Here is a 25,457-nt window from a genome sequence, read left to right as displayed (position 1 = left end):
CACACATGCTGCACAATGAGATGATAGAATCGCACAAACATGAGAACCACCACCCCCCACCTCCCCAACTCTCCATTTTGAGGGAAACTGCCCAGTAGCAGGCATATGCTCATGAGCTGATTTGCATTTTCCTCTTGATCTGTAAGAAAAATCTTTGACCCAAGTGCAATATCTTTTAGAACTGTCAAAACAACATTATTCTGCTCATAGCAGAATCATAAATTCAGGTGGACTCACAGTAAAGAGCCAATAACCTCCTCTACCTGGAGGTTATCATCAAATCTAGTTCACCATCTGCTGCAGATGGGGGTAGTCTGAGTTTACACCAACATTGTGGTGGAGAATACATTCCCAGGAATGGTAAAGTTATCCTGGATGATCATATCTTGATGGAGAACATAACTGTTTCATTCTATAAACACCACGACACACACAAGCACCACACACACCCATACAAGCAGACACACAGGTGTGGACATTAAGCTCTCTGCCATTATTTAAGATGATTTAGGTTTAATTTAAAAATCCCAGATCAATAAAGTAAGCACTCTGAAAGTCTACATGTTTCCCAAGCAAACTCTAACCTCTCATTGTCCCTATCATGATCAGAGATTTTGCCAAAAGGCAAGAAAATTGTGCTGAGCATTGGGAATAAAATTGGTGAAATATTTTGCCTGATTTTGGGGAATACACTTGAGGAAGGGTGTTATTGGCATTTTGATTCATCTGCAACCCAGGATGAACTCCAGTATCACAAGGAGGAGAGCAGAACAAGTGTGTTCATCCTTTCAGCAAAGGTTTAGGGGGAATCTGGTGAAAGCGTTCAGCATTTTCAAAGGTTTTGAGTAAATAAACAGAAACAGCTTCCAATAGTGGTACAATTATGAAGAACAGGTTATGGATTTAGGGTAGTTGGCAAAAGAACTGAATGTGACATGAGACAAAGTAATGAAGCAAAGATTTTGTTCCAGAACCCACTGACTGACGGTGTCAGGAGAACAGTCAATAATAACGTTCACAATGGAATTAAATAAATACTTGAAATAGAATACTTTGTCGTTATATTACAAAAAATAACAGAGTGGAGGTAATTGGGTCTTTCTTTCAAAGGTTCAACATATACCAAATGGCCTGAAGGATGCCTGCCATGAAATGCCTTGGTTTGATTCCAAAACAGCAGATCACTTCAGATACAAGGAACTGGTTTATGTTCACCTCCCGTGTGTCTTGAAAGAACAGGCAAGAGCAGACAATGCTCCATAGCAGATCAGTGATGATATTTCCAGCCCACTCTGGTCTCCTCTCTGTCTAATTACTTCTTCACACACTGCTCCAGCAAAGCCTGAACTCTTTCTCCCTTGTTTATGCATCAAGCCTCCTGTTAAATGTGTCAACACTTCTACCTACAAGTCAGCCTTGAAGCAGAGTACCAGCACCACCACTCAAGATAATTTAATAAGAAATTTAAAAAAAAATACAAAACACATAGAAAGGCATCCTGTAGATTTTACCTGAGGGAATCTGACAGAGGCATGTTTGGTCGTGATGCCATCACTGCAGAATGATGCTTTCTAATGTCTCACGGTGAGGAGATGACAGGAGTGGGTCTGGAAGTGAAGGAGGAACAAAAAAATAAACAAGGCAGTCAATTATTTATGCTGATCCATAAACCAGAGAAAAATATTAAAATATTTGCATCAAACCACATTTACATTTAAGATTCACGACTGCTCATTACAATGGAAGTGTGTGGTGAAAAGCTGCCACCATCAAGGAATTGTAAATACCACTGATGTGTACAAAACAGAGAAAAAACTGTAGATACTGGGAATCTGAAATAAGAATACAATATCTTGGAAGCACTCTACAGGTCATGTGTTGAAGTAACTGTCACCTATAATAAAATAAATAAGATGACTAAAAAAACTGAGCCTGGAACACACACACTTTTATGACTCAAGCATTCTTTTTTTTTCCCCCCCATTTACTTGTGCACTAAGAGAACAGTGTGGACCCCTGCTCTGAAGTCTGAACAGAAAACTTATTTTTATACAGAATTGCCTTATCGGTTACAGATACCGATCATTACAAATTGTATACATTTGACCTCCTTACTTGCAAGATCAATCGCCATTCACAGCAGAGGTGTTAAAGTCAATAGAAACTTCAGGTGGACAGCTGATATTTTGAAGTGAGGATAATAGACATGTTAAAAGTCAATCAAAGCTTTGATCAGACAGCTGATGATATTTCAAAGTTAGTAAAGACTATAGAGCCTATGTTTCACGTCCTTAAATTATCCTTATGGTATCGCATCTGTCTCCAGCATTCCCTAGAGTCAAAAGGGATACTATGTTCTCGGAGGAACTTTCTGGAAAAAAAATCTCACAATGGAGGCCTCACCCATTTGGCTTTAATATACACAGCTGCAGTCACCCCAGCCTATCTTGTCTGTAGTAAGCAGAAGTGTTTCCAGTGGTCTCACTTGACTTAAACTGTCCTAGGCTACTTTTGCCTTCCTGCAACTTCTGCACTGAAAGGCCTATAGGAAGAGATTTGTCAAGCTGACGGTCTTGTACTAGAACTAGTAAAAGTTTGAAAACAGTGTTGGAATAAATGGGTATTTTTCAGTTTGGCAATCAGTAAATAATGGTGACTACAAGCTTCAAGTATGGACACCCTGCAATTTGGTTACTTAAATGAAGGTCTTCAGTGGCCAAATTTTCTGATGGTACGATGATAAATATATTGGCAGATTAGATCATAAAACCATAAAACAGGAGAAAAATTAGGTCATTTGGAAGATCAAGTCTGTTGCCACATTCCACCATGGATGATTTATTGTCCTTTTTCAACCTTATTCTCCTGCCTTCTTCCCATAACCTTTGACACCCTTACTAATCAAGGACATATCAACCTCTCCTGTAAATATATCCAGGGAGGAGGATTCTGAGGAGAATGCAAAGAACCTGTAAAGGGATGCAGATAGGGTCATACAACATGGAATCAGGCTCTTTGCCCCTATCTGGGTAACCCATGCTAACTGTTACCCAGCGAGCTGGTCCTATTTACCCACATTTGTCTCACAGTGCCCCAAACCTCACGTATACATATACTTATCTTGATGGCTTTTAAATGTTGCTAATGTGCCTGCCTCAACCATTATTTCTGGCAGTTCATTCCAAATATGCACCTCCATTTGTGTATGGAGCTGCCCCTGATGTCCCTTATAAATATCTCGCCTCCGATCTTAAATCTATGTATATCTGTTTGTTTTTAGCTCTTTCCCTAGGAAAAAGACAATGTACTTTCACCGTGCCTGTGCCCCCTCATGATCTAATATACCTCTATCTGATCACCCCTCAATCTCCCACATTTTGAGGGAATAATGGTTTATGCAACTCTTCATTGTAATTCAGGTCCTCAGGACAAGACAACATCCAGATAAGATTTTTCTGTTCTTTTTCTAGTTCAATAACATATTTCTGTCACAATGGCAGGGGCATTGGGAGCAAGGGTGGACCCAAATGCAAGACACATCTTGTGAGGTTACTTAGATTTAGTTTATTGTTCGATACCAGGAGAGCTAGGCAGGAGCAGGAGCAGCGAACTGGACAAGGACTCAGGACTACTACTGGGCTGGGACTAGGGGTCTGGGCTAGGACTTAGAATTGGATCCCAGAATTAGAGGAGACATGAAGAGGCTAGGGCTTGGACTCCGAGCCAGAGACTGGGCAAGGACCCGGTACCTGGGTCTTGCCTCTGGCTGGGACCCCAGAACCAGGCATGGACATGACATGGGCTAGGGAGAGGAGGAACATGGAAAACAGAGCCTCAGTCTCAGGACAGCAGGTACATGTAACCATGGACACATACACAGAACACAGAGTCAGGACCCCTCCTTGGGTACAGGACATAGGGCCGGGACTCATGACCCTCCGCAGGGCAATGGCAAGAAGTCCTGACTTACCCTACAGAGGCGAGGACAAGACAAGACAAACACCAAAGAACAACAGTTCCTATCTAGCTCCAGTGATAGAACTAGACCGAGGTGCAGACGAGGGTTAGAGGCGAGAAGGTCAGAGAAGGGATTCAGACAGGAGGGTAGGACAGGAATCAGACCACCAGGGCCAGGACTTGACTTGGTACTCGGATGCCGACGGGTAGTGGCGAGCTCTAGACTCAGCCCAGGAACAGTAGACAGCGGCTCCTGATTCTCTCTGGCGGGTTAACTGACGGACCCACTTGATGAGGAAACTTTGTAGGCTCGCTTTGGCGAGGTAACTGGACAGGGTTGCTCCGGTGAGGAAGGGTGAATTACCGACACTCACTTCGGGAAGAGACAAGGCTTGCTCCGGCCAGATGACATCGGCACACGGTACCTTTGATGACTTTGCAGACGTTCCCGCACTGAACGGCTGAAAGCCGGAGACTATAGACTACCGGTTCAGCCGAGCGTTAATTGCCTCTAATCACCAAAGCCGAGGGACACGGGAAAACAGGGAATCAACGGTCCGGATCGTAACATAAACAAGGTCAATTTAAAGGGACCCCAATCCGGACCATGACAATTTCCTATATTGGATGACTCAGCCTCACTAATGTTTAATATAACTTGAACATAATCTCCCAGCTCCTATACTCAGTGACCTGACTGAAGGGCAATATGCCAAACTCTTTCTTTACCGCCCTAACTATCTGAGATACTGCTTTCAGTGAACTATGCACTTGCACTCCTTGGTCTTTTCCTTCCATAACACTCCCCAGAGCCTTACCATTCGCTGTTTAAATGTTACTTTGGTCTGTTCTCCCAGAACGCAATCTGGATTGAAAACCATTTGCAAGTCCTCAGTCCACATACCCTTGGACACTACCTCACTTTTTTAATATATATTTCTGTCTTTCCACAATTTTTAATCTATTCAATATAGTATACTGTAATTATTTATTTTATTTTATTTTGTGCTTTTTTTCTTCTACATTATGTATTGCATTGAGTTGCTGCTGCTAAGTTAACAAATTTCACTACACATGCCAATGATAATAAACCTAATTCTGATTCTCACACACATCATGCTAACTGCCTCAAATCATACCGTCTCCTCAAATGTCGGTAGGTTCTCTCCTTCTGAAACGCCTCCAGCAAATTACTCATCGCCAATGTCAGACATAGTGATCTGTAGTTTGCTGACTTTTTTTTGCTCACGTTTTAAGCAATGATACCACATTAACCACTCTCCAGAACCTCACCAGGGCCAGAGATGAAGCAAAAATGGTTCTGGAAGACCAGAAAATTGCAAACGTCACTCCACTTTTCAAGAAGGGAGAGAGGCAGAAGAAAAGAAACTATAGGCCAGTTTGCCTGACCTCAGTGGTTAGGAAGTTATTGGAGTCGATTATTAAGGATGAGGTCTCAGGTTATGGGAGGCCCATGATAAAAAGGACATAGGCAGCATGGTTTCCTCACGGGAAAATCTTGACTGACAAATCTGTTGGAATTCTTTGACGAAATAACAAGTAGGATAGACAAAGAAGAATCGTTTGATGTTACATATTTGTTCTCAGAAGGCCTTTCACAAGCTGATACACATGAGGCTGCTTAACAAGCTACAAACCCATGGAATTACAGAAAAGATTCTAGCAATGGATAAGCCAGTGGCTGATTGCAGGAGGCAAAGAGTGGGAATAAAGGGAGCTTTCTCTGCCTGGCTACCAGTGACTAGTAACATTCCACAGAGGTCTGTGTTGAGAGAGATTCATTTTACATTATAAGACCACAGGACCATAAAACATAGGAGCAGAATCTGGCAATTTACCCCATTGAGTCTGCTCCCCCCTTAAATTATGCATGATCCATTTTTCCCTCCTCAACCCCATTCCTCAGCCTTCTCCCCATAACCTTTGATGCCATGTCCAAGAACCTATCAATCTTTGCCTTAAGTACACCCAATGACCTGGCCTCCTACAGCTGCATGTGGTAACAAATTCATCACCCTCTGACGAAAGATATAGCTCTGCATCTCTCTTAAATGGACCCAGCTCTATCCTGAAGCTGTGCCCTCTTGTCCTAGACTCTCCCACCTTGAGAAACATCCTCTCCAAATCTACTGTCTTGGCCTGTCAACATTCAAACGGTTTTAATGAGATCACCCCTTCCCCACCCAATCCTTCTAAGTTCCAATGATTACAGACTCAGAGCCATCAAACATTCTTCATATGATAACCCTTCCCAGAGTCATCCTTGTGAACCTCCTCTGAACCCTCTCCAATGCCAGTACATCTTTTCTTAGATAAGGAGTCCAAAACTGTTCACGATACTCAAGGTGAGGCCTCACCAGTGCCTTATAAAGCCTTAGCATCACACCCCTGCTGGTGTATTCAAGACCTCTTGAAATGAATACTAACATTGCATTTGTCTTCCTCAACACTGACTCTACCTGAAAGTTAACCTTTAGGATGTTCTACATAAGGACTCCCAAGTCCCTCTCCATCTCAGATTTTTCGAAATTCTATTACCAATGTGCATGACCATGCATTTCCTGACATTGTATTTCATTTGCCACTTTATTGCCCATTCTCCTAATCTATCTAAATCCTTCTGCAGCCTGCCTCTTTCCTCAGCAACATCTGCCTCTCCACCTATCTTTGTCTCATCTGCAAACTTGGTGATAAAACCATCTAATCCATCATCTATATCATTGATATACAGCATAAAAAGAAGTGGCCCCAAAACCGACCCCTGTAGAACACCATTAGTCACTAGCAGCGAATTTCCTTTTATTCCCATTTGCTGCGTCCTACCAATCAGCCAATGCTCTAACCATGTTAGTAACTTTCCAGTAATGCCATGGGCTCTTAACTTGATAAGCAGCCTCATGTGTGACATCTTGTCAAAGGCCTTCTGAAAGTCCAAGTAAACAACATCCATCATATCCCATTTATCTATCCTACTTGTAATCTCCTCAAAGAATTCCAACAAGTTCGTCAGGCAGGATTTTCCCTGAAGGAAACCATAATGACTTTATCTTATCTTGTCCTGTATCACCAAGTACTCCATCACCTCATCCTTAACAATTGACTAACATCTTTCCAACCACTGAGGTCAGGCCAACTGGTCTACAATTTCCTTTCTACTGCCTCCCTCCTTTCTTAAAGGGTGGGGTGACAATTTTCCGGTTCTCTGGCACCATGCCAGAATCCAATGCTTTTTGAAAGAACATTGCTAATGCCTCCACAATCTCTAACACTACCCCTTTCAGAATCCAAGGGTGCAGTTCATCTGGTCTAGATGACTTATGTACCCTTAGGTCTTTCAGCCTTTTGAGCACCTTCACCCTTGTAATGGTAACTGCACTTACTTTTCTTCCCTCACACCCTTCAAAATCTGGTACACTTCCATAGTGAAGACAGATGCAAAATACTCATTTAGTTTATCTGCCATCTCCTTGTCCCCTGTTATTATTCCTCCGGCATCATTTTCTAATAGTCTATTATCCACGCTCATCTCTGATTTTTATATACTTGAAAAAGCTTTTATTATCCACTTTGATATTGTTTGCCAGTTGCTTTCAGATTTCATCTTTTCCCTTCTAATGATTCTTCTGGTTGTTCTCTGTAGGTTCTAAAAGCTCCCAATCTGCTATTTTCTTACTAATTTTTACTTTTGTTGTGTGCCCTCTCTTTTGCTTTTACATTAGCTTTGACTTCCCTTGTCAGCCATAGTTGTACTATTTTGCCATTTGAGTATTTCTTCATTTTTGGAATACATCTGTCCTGCATCTTCCTCATTTTTTCCCCAGAAACTCACGCCATTACTCCTCTGCTATCATCCCTGCCAGCATCTCCTTCCAAATTATTTTGGGCAACGCTTCTCTCATACCACTAATATCCTTTACTCCACTGAAATACTGCTACGTCAGACTTTACTTTCTCCCTATCAAATTTCAAGCTCAACTCAATCATATTGTGGTCACTGCTCCCTAATGATTCCCTTACCTTAAGTTTCCTAATCATCCCCAGTTCATTACATAACACCCAATCCAGTATAGCTGATCCCTTAGTAAGCTCAACAACAAAACTGCTCTAAAAAGCTCTCTCATAGGCATTCAACAAACTTACTCTTTTGAGATCCATTACCAACCTGATTTTCCCAATCGACCTGCATGACTAACATAACATTGCCCTTTTGACACACCTTTGCTATTTCCCATTGTAAGCTGTGGTCCGCATCCCAGCTATTGTTGGGAAGCCTATATATAACTGCCATCAGGGTCCTTTTACCTTTGCAGATTCTTAACTCAACCCACAAGGATACAACATCTTCCAATCCTATGTTACATCTTTCTACTGATTTAATGCCATTCCTCATTTTTTACCAGCAGGGCCATGCCATCCCCTCTGCCTTCCTATCTTTCTTTCCTTCCTTCCTATCCCACCAATACAACATGTAACCTTGGACATTCTGCTCCCAACTACAACCATGATTCAGTGATGGCCACAACATCATACCTGACAATCTATAATAGTGCAACAAGATCATCCACCTTATTTCTTATAATATGTGCATTGATATTAGACACTCTGAGTGCTGTATTGGCTATCTTTTCTGATTTTGCATCACTAATACTCACCCTGCTGCTGTAATTTTGTCCTGTCATCTGCCTGCCCTTCCTAACAGTCTGATTGCATGCTATCGTTGCTTTTTTACCATCCATTCTATCCCGAGTCCCATCCTTCTGTTTCCCATCCCCCTACCAAATTAGTTTAAACCCTTCCCAACAGCTCTAACAAACCTGCCCGTGAGAATATTGGTCCCTCCTGGGTTCAAGTGCAACCCATCCCTTTTGTACGTGTCATACCTCCCCCAGAAGAGATCCCAATCATCCAAAAACCTGAAGCCCTCCCCCCTGCACCAGCTTCTCAGTCACATATTTATAGGTTCAATAGCTACATTTAATGTCAGAGAAATGTATACAATATACATCCTGAAATTCTTTTTCTTCGTAAACATCAATGAAAACAGAGGAATGTCCCAAAGAATAAATGACAGTTAAACATTAGAACCCCAAAGCCCCCCCCAGCTCTCCCCTCCCACACACAAGCAACAGCAAGGCAAGAACTCCCCACCCACTGGCCAAAAAAAAAAAAAAAAAAAAAAAAATCGGCACCCTCCACCAAACACTCAAGCGTGCAGCAAAGCATCAATATAGACACAGACTTGCAGTACCCCAAAAAACTTGTTCACCCAGTAATTCGACATACCACAGGCTCTCCCTGACCCTAATAAGGGAAAAAAGGGATGTCCCCGTTTCACAGTGAGAGGGGAGACATAACAAACAACACATTGATTATGATGTTAAAAGTCTGTTACATCGCTTTTTCCAAGCTCTGCGCCCACAGAATCGGCCTTGGAAAGGCTCAGGTCACTGGACACACAGCTGGCAGCAAACCCGCTGCCCCCGATGTTCTGTGCTTTCCCCCAATGCCTCAGTCTAGCACACTGGCCTTGAACCAACCCATTTGCAGAGCCACGAAAATCCAGCACCCTAAAGATGTGCTAGTCCTCCAGGCCGCGTCCTTGGGATACCAAAAAGCAGCTGGTCGTGAGGCCCTGAGAGCAGGTCCCATTTCCACAAAGAACCCAAGTCAGAGTGCAACTCCAGGTCAGGATCTTCAAAAGAACCTTGAAAAGGGAAAAAAAAAAAAAAATATTTCAAAGATGGAAATAGAGCTGTTTCTGAAGATGCAAGCAAAGGAGTCTCCTTTTAGCGCCATCTTGACTTTGCTGCTCCAAATCCTCCTGTTTCTACCTTCACTAGCACAGGGCACAGGCAGCAATCCAGAAATGACTATCCCAGATGTCCCACTTCTCAGCTTTCTGCCTAGCTCTCTAAATTCTCTCTTCAAGACCTAATTTCTTTTTCTTCCTACGTCATAGGTACCAATATGTACCAGGACATCTGACTGCTCTCCCTCCCTCTCTAAAATGCACAGACACAATCCAGAACATCCCTGACTGTGGTACCTGGGAGGCAATATACCATCAGGGTGTCCCATTTATGCTTACAGAATCTCCTGTCTGTACCTCTGAGTAGAGAGTCTCCTTTCACTATCGTTCCCCTCTTCACCTTCTGCACCATGGACCCTTGCTCAGTCCTAGTAACCTGGTCTCTGATTTACATGTTAATGATTTGGACGATGGGATTGCTGGCTTTGTTGCAAAGTTTGCAGAAATATAAAGATAGGTGGAAGAGCAGGTAGATGTGAGGAAGTAGAGAGGCTGCAGAAGGATGAAGAGATTAGGAGAATGGGCAAAAAAAATGGCAAATGGATAGTGTTTTAAAGTGTATAATCATGAACTTTAGTAGAAGAAATAAAAAGGTTGACTATTTTCTCAATGGAGAGAAAATACAAAAACCTGAGGCGCAAAGGGACTTGGGAGTCCTTGTGCAGGATTCTCTATAGGTTAATTTGCATGTTGAGTCTGTGGTGAGGAAGGCAGATGCAAGAGAACTAGAATATAAAAACAAGGATGTAACATTGTAACCTTATAAAGCTCCGGTAAGGCCTCACTTGAAGTATTGTGACCAGGTTTATGCCCCTTATTTTAGAAATGATGTGCTGAAACTGGAAAGGGTTCAAAGGAGGTTCAAGAAAATGATTCCAGTTTTATATGGCTTGTCATATGAAGAGCTTTTGGTGGCCTCGGCCTGTACTCACTGGAATTCAGAAGAATGAGCGGTGACCTCATTGAAAACTATCAAATGGTGAAAGACCTCAATACAGTGGATGTGGAGGGGATGTTTCCTATGGTAGGAAAGTCAAAGACCAGAGGACACAGCCTCACAATGGAGGGATGTCCTTTTAGAATGGAGATGAGGAGGAATTTCTTTAGCCATGGAGTGGTGAATCTGTGGAATTATTTGCCACAGGCAGCTGTGGAGGCCAAGTCTTAATGTATATTTAAGGCAGAGATTGCTAGGTTCTTGATTGGTCAGGGCATGAAGGGATACAGGGAGAAGGCAAGAGATTGGGGCTGACAGGAAAATTGGATTGACCATGATGAAATGGCAGAGCAGACACAATGAGCCAAATGGCCTGATTCTGCAGCTATATCTTATGGTCTCATCTTAAAAATCTCTGCAAGGGCCTTTGTAATTTCTTCTCTCGTTTTCCACAATGTCACTTTCAAAGAATGTACCAGGTCAGGCTCAGGGGATTTAAAACACTTTAAGGTCTCCAATCATCCTCTCTATGTAGTCCAAGAAAACAAAACTCATATTCCCATTTTCTTTGGTTTCACATATAGACAACTATGCTGATCTTTAAGGGAACCTATTCTCTCCCTAGCCACCTCTGTATTCTCAATATAACTCTAAGAATTCCACGGGATTTTGCTTCATCTTGCCTGCCAGATTCTTCATCTCTTTATTTAGCCTCAAGTTCTTTTTAAATGCACTCCTACATTTCTTGATCATAAAGAGACTCACTAATTCCCATTTCCTGTCACTGGATGTGCACTGACAATATCAAAACCCAAGTGCGGAAGGAGAACAGACTCCACTGCAGAGAGTGACCAGCGTTTATTCATGAATTCCAACAGAACATTGGTGGCTTGGCTGAGCAACACAATAAGATGAAACATTCTCGGATCTAGGAACCCTTGATAAGCGCTAATCCAGAGTCTGTTTAAATAGTACAAGCAATACAGAATCCCGAGCCTATCGAACTAAATTTAACAAGATTAAACAAAGCACCAGGAGACTGCTTTACAAAGAGTGGGTCACTCAAGAAAAAACACAAGAAACTCTAAACAATTATCCACTCATTAAACAATTAACCAATTTAGGTGCTCTAAAAATGTTGGAGCTCAACACTCTCCTACTCCTTGGATAGCCTCAAAAAGTTCATTACAGTACCTCCTCCCTATTGCTGGCACCTGATGGCTGAGACACACCAGGGGAACTCAACAGGGACCTGGAGAAGTTGGGAGGGACCTAGGGAACATAGGACAGACTTGGGAATCTCAAGAGAGATGGGACCCTCAAGGGAGACTCAGGAAAGGGAGAATATTGGAAAAAAAACATGGAAACATTGAAGAAACCTCAAACTTCTGAAAGGCCTGCTTCTCTGCCACTGCTACTGTGTGGTAACCGGAATCTCTGGAGCTGAAGGCCCCGAAATCCTCAGCTTTGTGTGCTTCAGTGGCTGGGGCGAGGTCAAAGGAGCTCAGCAGAGGATGGTGCTCGAGAGGTTGTATTGGAGAGGCTGGTCAGAAGCTCAAAGTTTTTGGATGGATGGATGGACTCAGTATCAGCTGTGGTCAGCTGCTTCCAAGGCATCAGCAAGTTCACAGTGCCTGGAGGTTCATGGCAGGGAATTTCTCCCTTTTACCACCTGCTATCAGGGACATGGGAGTCAATCGACTCAGGGACTTTTGAGACTTTATTTACGTGCCCATGGTTTGTTTTTCATCAAATTATGGTATTGCTTTGCACTGCTGTAACTATGTTTTAATTATGTGGTTCTGTCAGTGTTAGTCTTTGGTTTGTCCTGTTTTCTGTGATATCACTCTGGATAAACATTGTAATCATTTCTTAATGCATGTATGCATTTCTAAATGACAATAAAAAGAGGACTGAGGGTTCTAATAATCTAAATCTAAACATTGAATAAATCTCAGAAACATTAATTAAATGTGGGAAACTTGGTGAATAGTGGGAAACTTGACAACCTTGATGACCCTGAGAACCTGGAGTACCTTAAGAAGCTTAATAACCTGGAAAACCATAATGACCTTGAGAACATTGATAACATTGAGAACCTTGAAAACTGGGGATGCTTAGACCTAGAAAAAGCCTTGAGACTCCACAAAAGCCTTGAACATAGACTAGAGAAACTTGTAACATGGACTTGAAAAACTTGGAATGTTGACAAGAAAAGTTCAGAATGTAAACTGGAACATGGACTTGAGAAACTTTAAACATAGATTAGAGACACTCAAAATGTAGAGTCAGAACATGGACTTGAGAAACTCAGAGCATAGACTAGAGACACTGACAATATAGACTCAGAACATGGACTTGAGAAACTCAGAACATAGACTAGAGAGACTCAGACTATAGAGTTGAAACATGGACTTGAGAAACTTGGAGCATAGATTTATAATGTAGACTTGAGAATAGATGACAATTGTACCTAAAGCAACCTATGTCAAAACACTGGTTCAACGCCCACTGGGTCCATTATTTGACAGTGTCCTTCTATCACCATGTGCACTCGCAATGGCTGGACCCAAGTGCAGAGGGAAGATGGACTTCAGTGTAGAGATAGCAACCAGAGTTTGTTCATAAGAATTCTAACAAAACATCAGTAGCTTAGCTGAGCAACACTGTAAGATGTAACATTCTCAAAAAGAGGACCCCACATTCAGCACTAATCAGGCATCCACTTAAATAATACAAGTAACATAGAATCTCTAAGCCTATCAAAATAAACTTAACAAGTTTAAACAGAAACCACCAGGAGACCGCATTATAAAGAGTGACAAAGTCCTAACAAAGGGTCTCAGCCCAAAACATCAACTGTACCTCTTCCTAGAGATGCTACCTGGCCTGATACATTCACCAGCAACTTTGATGTGTGGTGCTTATAAAGAGTGGGTCACTCAAGAAAAAAAACACAAGCAGCTCTAAACAATTAACAACTTTCATTAAGCAATAATTAACCATGTCAGGTGCTCCAAAACCCCTGGAGCCCAATGCTCTTCAGCTGCCTACACAGGCCTGAAAAGCTTGTTACAGTTGCCGTGTCTTCTCCCTTCCTTTTCTTGACCAGAACAGAATATTTCTTATCAACCGGGGTTCCTGAAACCTGCCAGTCACACCCTTCACCCTAATAGCAACATGCTGGCCCTGAACTCTTGGCATCACATTTTAAGGGCCTTCCACTTAGCAACACTCCTTCTCCTGCATACTAACATCACCCAATCAACCACTGCAATATCCCACCTGATAGCCCTAAAATTTGCTCTGTCCTGGCTCAGGAGCTTAATGTGTGAATCAACCATATGTTTCTCGACCAAAGCTAAAAGAATGATGTTGTTGTCACTATAGAGACCTGCATGCATGAGGGACAAGACTGGCTGCTCAATATTCCTAGGTTTCGTTGATTCAGAGGGAGTAAAAGAGGTGAAGGGGTTGCATTACTGATAATGTCACAGCTGTGCTCAGTGAGAACATACTGGAGGGCTTATCCACAAAGTGGAATTCTAAAATAGGATAGGTGAAATTGCACTGATCAGCCTCCCAATAGCCACTGAGAGGAGGAGGAACAGATACAGTATATAGACAGATTATGGAAAGGGGCAGAAACAACAGGGTCATCATTCTGGCTTCTTTAGTATTGATTGCAACTTTCTAAATACAGGAAACTTAAATGGTTCAGGATTTCATCAGTGCATCAAAGAGGAGTTCTTAAAACAGTACAGTATGTGGAAAGTTCAACTAGAAGAGAAAACATACTGAACCTGGTTTTGCGAAATGAGCCAGACCAAGTGACAGACTTGATATGCTTGAACATTTTGGAAATAGTGATCACAACTCGTTATGTTTTAATGTAGTTATGAGTAAAGATAAAATTGGATCTTGCAGAAAGATACCAACCAGGACAAATTATGACAGGATAAGAAAGGGCTTAACATATCAACTGCGGACTTGTCAAACAACTGCTTTCTTAGCAACACGTGTAAACTGCATTATTATCTTGTTAAACAATGTAAAGGACTATCAAAAATATGGAGAGCTATAGATCAGTTACAGTGCTGGACATTGTAATGGCCTATCAAAGTATACAACAAGACATAGATCAGTTACACATATAGGCATAGAAGTGGCAGATGGATTTTAATCCAGGTAAGTGTAAAGTGTAGCACTTTGGGAGGTGAAATGAAAGGAGAAGGTATACAGTTAATGGTAAGCCACTTAAGGGGGATCTTGGGGTCCTGGTTCATAGTTCAGCAAAAAATGACTACACAAATAGATAAAGTGTGTAAGCTTGCTTGCCTTCATTCACAGAGCTGTTGAGTATTTAAGGAAGTTATACTAAAGCTGTATAAAACTTTAGTCAAACTGCACCTGGAACATTGTGTGCAGTTCAGGTCATGGATGTGGAAATTGTGGAAAAAGTGCAGAAGAGGTTTATCAAAATGCTGCTTAGATTAGAAGGTATGAGCTATAAGACAGGCTGGACACAATTGGGTTTTTCTCCTTAGAGGTTGAGGAGAGACTTGATAGAGGTGTTTTTAAATTATGAGGCAGAAAGTGGGTAGACAGACAGAATCTGCTCCCTTGGGTAGGAATGTCAAACACCTGAGGACATGTTTTTAAGGTTAGAGGGTAGAAGTTTAAAGTTGACATGAGGGGCATTTTTTTAATACACAGAGAATGGTAGGTGCCTGGATTGGGTTACCAGGAGTGGCGGGTTACTGGGCCGGTTGGTGGTTTAGCAGTCTTTTAGGTAGACACGTGTAAATGAAAGGAAGAGAGAAATATGGATGATACACAGGAGGAGAACATTTAGTATATATTGACACCAAGGTTGGCACAACATCATGGGTTGAATGGTCTGTCCAGTGCAGTGCGGTTTTATCTTACACAGTACTGTTCTATGTAAGTATTCACCAACAGACAATTCCGCCACTTGCACTACCTCATTTCCTAGAAAGAAGTCCAATGTTGCACCTTCTCTATTATGTCCCTCTATATATTGATCAAGGAAGCTTTCTTAGACATATTACACAAATTCGTCTTAAAATTATGGTTGGCCAAGTCAATATTAGGTAAGTGAAATATCTCCCACTAAAGCCATCCTATTATGTTTACAACTAGCTGCAACCTCTCTGTATATCTGCTCTTCTAATTCTCACTGATTATTGCAGGCCTATTATAGAATCTCATCTGAGTGACCATTCCTTTTCTATTTCTCAATTCTTTCAATATGGTCTTGCTGGATGACTTCCCAACAATATCCTTTCTAAAGAACATTGTTATGTCCTCTTTCAACAAGAAGGCAACTCCTCTTCCCCTCTTCCCTGCAATTCAGTCTTGCCAGTAGCATCTGTATCGTTGAGCTGCCAGTCTTGTCTTTCCCTCAGCTATGTTTCTGATATGGCTCTGATATCCCAGTCTCCCCGAGGCAATCTGCACCCTGTTCATCCACCTTATCTGTCAAATCTCTTGGAATGAAATAAATGCAGTTTAAACCAATGGTGTTTCCTCTCTTTTTATTGTGCTCCAAATCTGATCTGATTGGCTGCAGTATTAAGCCTTGCTTTCTCATCAGCCACTTTACTGCTCTGGACCCAATCCCCTTACCAGACTAGTTTAAACCCTTCTGAGTTACACTCGCAAAAAGATTTAATGAGTAGGCAGGTGTATGGTTGGTAGTGCATAATGTGGGAAAATGTAAAGAGAAAGTGAAACACAAAATAAACATAATTTAATTGAAGTTGGACTGCAAAACGTTCCTGTAAAAAAGGACCTTGATACATAGAATGTAACAAGTCAACTTGAAGATACAAGTAATTTGGAGGGTTAATGAAATATTGGGCTTCATTACATCAGGGAGCATGGATGTGAAAGTGGGAAGGTCTGCGGGCAACTTTACAGAATGCTGGTGAGACTGCATCTGGACAATGGTGTGCAGTTTTTGGCACTATGGTTCATTATTGCCCCATGTTGGAGGAGCAACACCCTATATTCCGTCTGTGTAGACTCAAACCTGATGGCATGAAAATCTATTTCTCCAACTTCCAATAACTTTTCCCCTGCCTCCTTCCCGTTTCTTCAATTCCTCATTGTGCACCCCTTCCCTTCCCTTACCTTCTCTTCTACTCATCTGCCTATCGTCTCCCACTGGTGCCCCTATTCCTCCCTTTCTTCTATGGTCCACTCTCCTCTCCTATCAAATTCTTCTTCAGCTCCTTACCTTTTCCACCTATCACCTGCCGGCTTCTTACTTCATCCCCCATCCCTCACCAACGTGGCTTGACCTCCTTCCTTCTATTTCCTTCCTCTCCCACCATCTTCTTACTCTAGCCTCTTCCCCCTTCCTTTCCAGTCCTGATGAAGGGACTTACGTCAAAACATTGACTGTTTATTTATTTCCATAGATGCTGCCTGACTTGCTGCGTTCCTCCAGAATTTTGTGTTGTACAAGGAAAGACAATACAGGATTCAAAATCATTTGTTGCGGTTACAGAGAAAGTGCAGTATAGGCATACAATAAGGTGCAAGGCTGTTACAAGTTAAATTGTGAGGTCAAGGGTCCACCTTATTGTACAAGAGTTTTTATCCCCATATTTAAGAAAGGGTTGTGCCTGCACTGGACATGGTGCAGAGAAGGTTCACTGGGCTGATTCCCAGAATGAAGAAGTTGATGCATGAAGACAGGTTGAGCAGGTTGGACCCATATGTATTGGAGTTCAGAAGGATGAACTGTGATCTTACAGAAACATCTAACTCAAAGGTTATAGGTTAGAAAGAGGGAGGATGCTAGGATGCTTCTATGACAGGGGATACTTATTGAGAGGATGTTTCTTGAGTGGGATATTTAGAACAAAGTGGGAATGTTTCCCTGAGAGGAGGCCTAGTTTCAACATACCATTTCAGACAGAGATGAGGAGGGTTTCTTTGGAATTCACTACATCCAGCCCTGTGGAGGAGGAGTTAATGAATGAATTCTAGGCAGAGATTGTCAGACACTTAACTACAGGGGACTGAAAGGTGTATGCAGAGAGCGCAGAAAAATTGTGTGGTGCTAAAGAGTGCATCAGCTATGATCTTATTAAATGGTGGAGCAGATGCAGAAGGCAAAGCAGGTCACTCCTGCTTCTGTCCTTTAACATCTTTTGGATAGCTATACCTTGACTGCCCAATCTGCCTTTATCAGCTACGACATTTTTTCTAATGACAGGTTGCCATGATGTTATTGGGAAGATGCTCTACAATTTTGATGCAGAAATGACAAAGGAGTGGCAAAATATTGCCAAATCAAAATGGTGAGTGAATCAGAGTGAGGGCTTATACAGTGGCAATCCCATTCTCCTGCTTCTGCTGCACTTTAGGATGGCAGTCGATTGTTGCCTTTGTCATTGCTCTTTCTACTAAAGTAGGCACATCATGCCCATGGTATGGGATGTGAATGTTTAGGCTGGTGGGTTCAAAGTTCAACATTCAATGTAAATTTATTGTGGTAATGATCAATTGAATGCGTTGTGTTGCTTGGCATCCATTTTGTAAGTGTTATGGTGCACTGTCTGGGCAAGCGGAGAGAGTTTCAACACATTTCTGTTTTATACCTGGTGTCCTTGTGGCTCAGCAGATGGATTATTCACCCCAGGACCCTCAGCCGCTACCTATGCTTGTGGCCACAGTGTACATAACTTCCAATTTCTTTTTGTATCTGCCCACTAGTTTTCTGTGATTTCTGAATATATTTTAGTTTTCCCACAGTTTCCAGCTTCTCGCCATTCATAAAATTATCTTTTGACTTTCATTTACATTTCCTGCATTTGAAACAAGTATTATGAAAAAGCAGTCAAAGCAAAACTGTGAGCTTTATACAGTTGCTAAGCCTTAAAGTGACACCATTAGGTGCCAGCGGATCTTCCCTCATCAGCAAAAAAAGAGCTTTTATTTAATCTTCTACTGGCAATGTCTGACTATGAATTAATCACAAAAAAAAGAAAGGCAGTCACATCATGATGATACCTGGCAGCCCAGAATCAGATGAACAAAGAAACTCCGTGGAAAAAGAGAGAGATGGAAGGAAGATGGAGATATAATGAAAGAGTGTAAATAAAGCATTTAGAAACTTCAGTAGAGCACTGAGGGATGTCTGCACTGTTGGTGGCATTGTTTTCCAGACATTATAATAAACAAGGCTCAATCTGCCTTTCAACAAGAAGCAGACAATACCATGCCAGTTCCCAAGGAAGAGAGTGAGTGGTGACCCCACCAATGTCAATGAAGTACAGTAATGGTTCTCATTCTGTATATGGGGCCTAGCAATCTGCAAACAGGCCGTTGTATTTCCTACACATCATCAGTTAATGTATCTCAGACAGTACTCCATGGGGTGTGAAGCATTTAGGATCATTCTCAAGTGATAGGAGACATGCTATCAATGCAAGTTCTCCTACCTTCTTTACCGGTGACATTAGCAGGTAGACAAACATAAAATAAAAGAAGTTTTTGTTTCCATCAGCAACTTCTTTTCAGAAATATGTTGAGTACAGGTAATTGATTAAAGCAGTGGGATGGAACTCCAAAAAGATATGAGTGTCTCTATTGCTTTCATCATAAGACCATATTGGTCGATTATTGAATCTGCCATGGTTATGCTAATGTCTTTGTGACATGTATCACCAATGACAAGCTGCAGGTTTGGGCAATAACTTATCTGGAAAGGGAGATCCTATGGAAATCAATTTCATTGATTATTGTAATTATTATTATGCAGAAGAAGGATTTTGTGCATCATAATTACAGAATGACAAACAGGGCACTTGCAGCTGTCTGTGTATCTGAGGGGGGAAAAAAGCATTGGGTCTGCAAACAATCTACTGTTGAATTTATTCATTTACAGAACATTGTCCATGATATAACTCAGAATAGCTCCAAAGGATTTTAGGTTGAAAATTGCTTACATTATTGGGTAGGAGTCACAGGCTGTCCAGGTGTGATAGGAAAGGTAAATTCCCTTGTCAGATGGATATTAGTGAACCACATAATAGTCTTTAAAAGCTCATGGTGCAGGAGCTAACACATTGGCTCAGATAGAAGATGCGCCATCTGGCAGAAGCAGACATTGGACATAAAGAGGTACTTTACTGGTTAATCGCAGGTAGATAGGGTTATAAAGAGTGCTTTTGGCACATTGGCTTTTATAAATCAAATTATTGAGGACAGGAGTTGGGATGTTATGTTGAAGTTGTATAAGACATTGGTGAGATCAAATTTGAAATAGTGTGTACAGCTCTGGTCACCTACCTACAGGAAAGATATCAATAAAATTGAAAAAGGTACAGAGAAATTTTGCAAGGACATTGCCAGGAATTGAAGATATGAGTTATTGGGAAAGGTTGAATAGGTTGGGACTTCGTTGGAAAATGAGGAGAGATTTGATAGAGGTTTACAAAATTATGAGGGGGATACTTAAGGTAAATGCAAGCAGGCTTTTTCCACTGAAGTTGAGTAAGACTAGAAGTAGAAGTCATAGGTTAAGGGTGAAAGGTGAAAAATTTAAGGGCAGCCCAAGGTGGTACTTCTTCTCTCAGAGGGTGGTGCGAGTGTGGAAAAAGCTGCCAGCAGAAGTGATCGATGCAGGTTCAACTGGAACATTTAAGAGAATTTTGGACAGGTACATGGATGGGAGGGCTACAGTCCTGGTATGGGTCAATGAGATTAGGCCGAATAAGAGTTTGGTATACACTGAATTGGCAAATGTGCTTGTTTCTGTGATGAGGTGCTCCAAGCTCAATAATAAGGATATAGAGGTAGCTACAGAGAGAGGAGCTGTCCAAAGTTGATTGGCAGGGATGAGGGTAGAGCACCAACAGCTGGAATTTCCAGAAGTAATTCAGAAGACACAGGATTGATTCATCCCAAAGAAAAAGAGGCATTCTAAAGGGAGGATAGACAATCGTGGCTGCCAAAGTGTAACATTAGACAGTATAAAAGCAAAAGAGAGGACATATAACATTGAAAAAAATTGTGGGAAGCTTTTAAAAACCAACAGAAGGCAACTGAATAAACAATAATGAGAGAAAAGTTTAAAGATAAGACCATAAGATATAAGAGCAGAATTAAGCCATTTGGCTCATCGAGTCTCCTCTGCCATTTCATCATGGCTGATCCAATTTTCCTCTCAACATGGATGAGCCAACAAAATAAAAGTGGATACCAAAGTTTATTTTTTCAAATATATAAAAAGTAAAAGAGAGGGAAGAGTGGAGAGATAGTAATGGGAACAAGGAAATTATGGATGAACCGAATAAATGTATCTTGTCAGTTTTCACCATAAAAGGCGCCAGCAGCATGCCAGAAATTCAAGAGTGTCAGGAGACAGAAGTAACTGTAGTCACTATTACTAAGGAGAAGGTGCTTGGGAAGCTGAAAGGTCTGAAGGTAGGTAAGTCACATGAACGAAATGGACTACACCCCGGGATTCTGAAGGACATGGCTGAAGAGATTGTGGAGGCATTCTTTCAAGAATCACTAGATTGTAGAATGTTTCCAGAGGACTGAAAAGTTGCAAATGTCACTCCGATCTTTCAGAAGAGTTGGAGGCAGGCAAAATACATTAAATTAAAACCAGTTAGCCTGACTTTAATGGTTGACAAGATGTTAGAGTCCATTTATATAGATGAATTAAATTCTATAGACAGCTGTGGAGACCAAGTCATTGAGTTGTTTTTAAAATAGAGATTGATAAGTTCTTGATTGGTCAGGGTGTCTAAGGTTATAGGGAGAAGGCAGGAGGATGGATTTGAGAGGGATAATAAATCAACCATTATGGTATGGCAGAACAGATCTGGTAGGCTGAATGGTTTACTTCTGCTCTTACAGTTGTCTTATGTTCCTATGATGAAGTTTTGGGGCACAAGATAAATTAGACCAAAGTCAGCATGATTTTTTTAAGGGAAAATCTTGCCTGACAAATCTGTTGGAAATCTTTGAGGAAATAACAGGCAAGATAGACAAGGGAGAGTCAATGGATGTTGTTTACTTGGACTTTTAGAAGGCCTTTGGCATGGTACTGCACATAAGGCTGCTAAAAAGATAAGAGCCCATGCTATTACAAGAAAGATACAAACATGGACAATAGTTTGGCTAACTAGCAGAAGGCAAAGAGTGGGAATCAAGGTCTTTTCTGGTCAACAGCCAATGACTAATGGAGCTCCGCAGGGGTCAGTGTCAGGTCCACTACTTTTCATATTATATGTTAATTGCCTGGATGATGGAATTGGTGGCTTTGTGGCCGAGTTTGTGAATGATATGAAGATAGGTGGAGGGGCAAGTAGTGTTGAGGAAGCAGGGAGTTTGCAGAAGGACTTTGACAGATTAGGAGTATGGGCAAAGAAGTGGCAGATAGAATACAATGTAGGAAGTGTATGGTCATGCACTTTGATAGAAGGAATAAAGGAATAGACTATTTTCTAAATGGGCAGCAAAATCAAGAATCAGAGATGCAAAGGGCCTTGGGAGTCCCAGTGCAGTACGTTCTAAAGGTTAACTTATAGATTGAGTTAGTAGTGAAGAAGGCAAATGCTAGCACTCGTTTCGAGAGGATGAAATGCTGAGACTTTGTAAGGTATTGATGAGACCACATTTGGAGTATATTGATCAACTATGATCATATTGTGTGGTAGGTCTGGCTTGAGGGGCCTGTTCCTATTTCCTTCTGTAAATCCATTCTGTGTGGGCCTCCCTGTCTTTATCACTACTGCCAGCCATTGTGGACAGCAGAGTAGCTGCTAACATTGCCTACAATAGTCTAGTTGACTATATTCAACGCTCTCACTTCCTCTGCCCCATTGCTCAGGCTAAATGCTCTTTGTGAATCCTGCATCCATTTACAAGAACTAAACATTATATCCCTTAATGTCAAGTCAGCGCTGAAATGCCACTCCCTGAAAGAAAATAAAAGCAAATGGGGAAAAAGAGGAACAAAAACAACTAGCTAAACAAATACACAGATGGGCACCTGACTTCAGTATTGAGGCTAGAAGGTTGTAACTTGCCCAGCCAGAAGCTGAGGGACTGTTCCTCAAGCTGGGGTTACAGGTGTTGTTTGCATTTCATACCCACAAATATATATTATATTTTAATACTGAACAAAACCTGTAATACTGTCTCCAGAATATTTTTGTACTCTCGATATCATCAAATCTCTCAGGTGATAAAAAATCCAGTAACAAGTTCAACATCAATATTTGAGAATACAAATTCCTTGCAGTACTATTGCCTCAAATTTCATTTTGTTACAAGTAAATCACATTCTAGGAAAAAAATTTCATTGCTAAGCATAGTGCTTTGTGGGGGCTCTAGATAATATGTTATCCATCACATTATAAACTGCTGCAGCAGACTTTAATATTCAGAAGCAAGTTGTGCACAGCAACTGCAATTATTGTCCATCAGCTACATTAATGTTCAGACAACAAAGTGCTTCACTCTGTTGCTCACCCTGTGAAACAGTGTGCACTTTACTTCATTTGTCATGACCTTGCACTGCGACCATTTAAATGGTCTCACTGCTGTAGTGCAAGACGTGCAGCTGCCAGACTCCATGAGGTCTCACAGGCAGCCAGGAGAACCCTTCCCAGTAATGGTATTAGTATTAGCATTAGTTTATTATTGTCACATGTACCAAGAAAAAGTGAAAATCCTGCCTTGCATACTGTTCTAACAGATCAGGTGGTACAGGACAGTGAAAAACATAACAGACCAGTGGTTCTGCTTGATCCTCAACCAATTTAGTCAGTGTCCCATAAAATGAAATCTAACCTTTCCTCATACATTCCATCCAGATCTGTTTTTCTGATACATTATTTAACACCTGCTTTGGATAGGACTCCTGGGGATATTTGTAATCATTTTTCCTGATCCATCCTTCCTTTCCCTTAGTTTGCACTAATCAACGGGATGCAGTACCAAGGTGCAAAGTTCAAAGCAAATTTATTATCAAAGCACATATATTTTACTATATACTACCTTGAGATTCATTTTTATTGCAAAGATTTACAGGAAAAAACTAGAAATACAATAGAATTTACAAAACTATGCATAAACAAAGACTGACAAAGAGCCAATGTGCAAAAGAAGGCAAACTTTGCAAATAAAGAGAAAATGAGTTGTAAAGAGTTCTTGAAAGTGAGTCTGTAGGCCATTGAATCAGATCAAGGTATTGGTAATTGATGTTATCCATGCTGGTTCAGGAACCTGATCGTTGTAGGGTAATGTCTGTTCCTGAGCTGGTTGTGTAGGACATAAAGATTCTGTAACTCCTTCCCGATGGTAGTAGTGAGAGGACGGTGTGGTCTAGATGGTGGGGTTCTTTAATGATAGATGTTGCTTTCTTATGGCAGTACTCCATGTAACTAGGTAGCACGATTGTGCAGCAGTTAGTGTAACACTATTACAATGCAAGCAACATGGATTTAATTCCACAGTGTCTGTATGTTCTCCTTGTGACCTTAAGGGTTTCCTTTGTGTGCTCCAGTTTCCTCCCATATTCCAATAAGGTCAGGTTAGTAGGCTAATTGGTCACTCGGGTGTAATTTGGTGGCACATACTCATTGAGCTGGAAGAACCTGATTGTGTGCTGCATCTTTACACTAAACTAGATGTATTCAATGGTGGGAAGGGCTTTGTCTGCGGTGCACTGAGCTGCATCCACCAATTTCTGTAGCCATTTCCATTCCTGGGCATTGGTGTTTTCATAGGAGACCATGACGCAACCAGTTAGGATATTTCCACTGTGCATCTATAGAAAGAATCTAAGAAAGCAGAGGTGCTGCCTTCTTTGTGATTACACTTATGTGCTGATCCCAGGACAGATCCTCTGATAAGTTAATGGCAAGGAATTTTAAACCTACTGACCCTCCCCACCACTCCACCAGTTATGATCAACAACACAACTTCTTGCGAGGAGTGGTGTGCCGCAAGGAATGGTGGATCAACTTTTGTCATTTCTATATATGTGACTTCGATGAAGGCACTCAGTATGATTTTGAAAATTGGTGATAACACAAAGATACGAAGAGAATATAAAGAGACTACAACAGGATCTAATTGATATGGATAAGCAAAGATCTGACAAATGGAGAAAATGTTTTAATGAGAAAACATCATATTTTTAATTTGGTCAGTGAAAAGAAATGTTGCATTATCAAAGTTAAGAAGTGCAGAACTTTGAGGTGCAGAGTCACATGGATGTCCTGGGATGATTCACGCAATAAAGGTGCAAGTACAGTAGTCAGAAACACCAGGAGAATGTGAGGGCAACTAAACACCTAAGTAATTACGTAGGGCAATAATGAGTCCATATCTTGAGCACTGAGTACAGTATTCTTTAATTAAGGAAGGTTCTTAATTAACCTTCAGTATTAAGGTTCAATATTCCATAATTAATGGAGCATTTCAGGAAAGGTTTAGGGGATTGATATCTGCAATGGATAGATTGCTTTATGAGGAAAAGAGGAACAGTTACTGTTACTTTAATATTTCTTTTTCCACTACTTTAATTTGCAGCACAATCTCTGCTATTTTGTGCTTGTCACTGATTTTTTGCATTTATTATCATCACAAATAATGTTTACTCTGTGAGCTTCCCATGAGCATGGAATTCCATTATGCCCTGGTGTATATGACAGTAAACTACTCTGATACCTG

General features: G+C 41.2%; 1 long non-coding RNA gene across 2 annotated transcripts in view; it reads right to left on the bottom strand.

Moving 5' to 3' along the window:
• The window catches only part of LOC140197242 (uncharacterized), a 63,880-nt gene that overhangs the window by 11,482 nt on the left and 26,941 nt on the right, over positions 1-25,457 (bottom strand). Inside the window, exons 1-2 of one of the 2 annotated variants that reach the window (XR_011885887.1) lie at positions 9,516-9,653; positions 1,512-1,607 (exon numbers count right to left, since the gene is read on the bottom strand). This is a non-coding gene — a long non-coding RNA (uncharacterized lncRNA). Of the gene's footprint in view, positions 1-1,511; positions 1,608-9,515; positions 9,654-25,457 lie in introns of those variants that run through there. The other variant, XR_011885886.1, reaches the window with a different exon arrangement.

This window comes from Mobula birostris, chromosome 5 (genome assembly GCF_030028105.1).
Source record: "Mobula birostris isolate sMobBir1 chromosome 5, sMobBir1.hap1, whole genome shotgun sequence".
Classification (NCBI taxonomy): domain Eukaryota; kingdom Metazoa; phylum Chordata; class Chondrichthyes; order Myliobatiformes; family Myliobatidae; genus Mobula; species Mobula birostris.
Note: the sequence above shows the minus strand (reverse complement) of the source record. Positions and strands in the feature narration are given on the sequence as shown.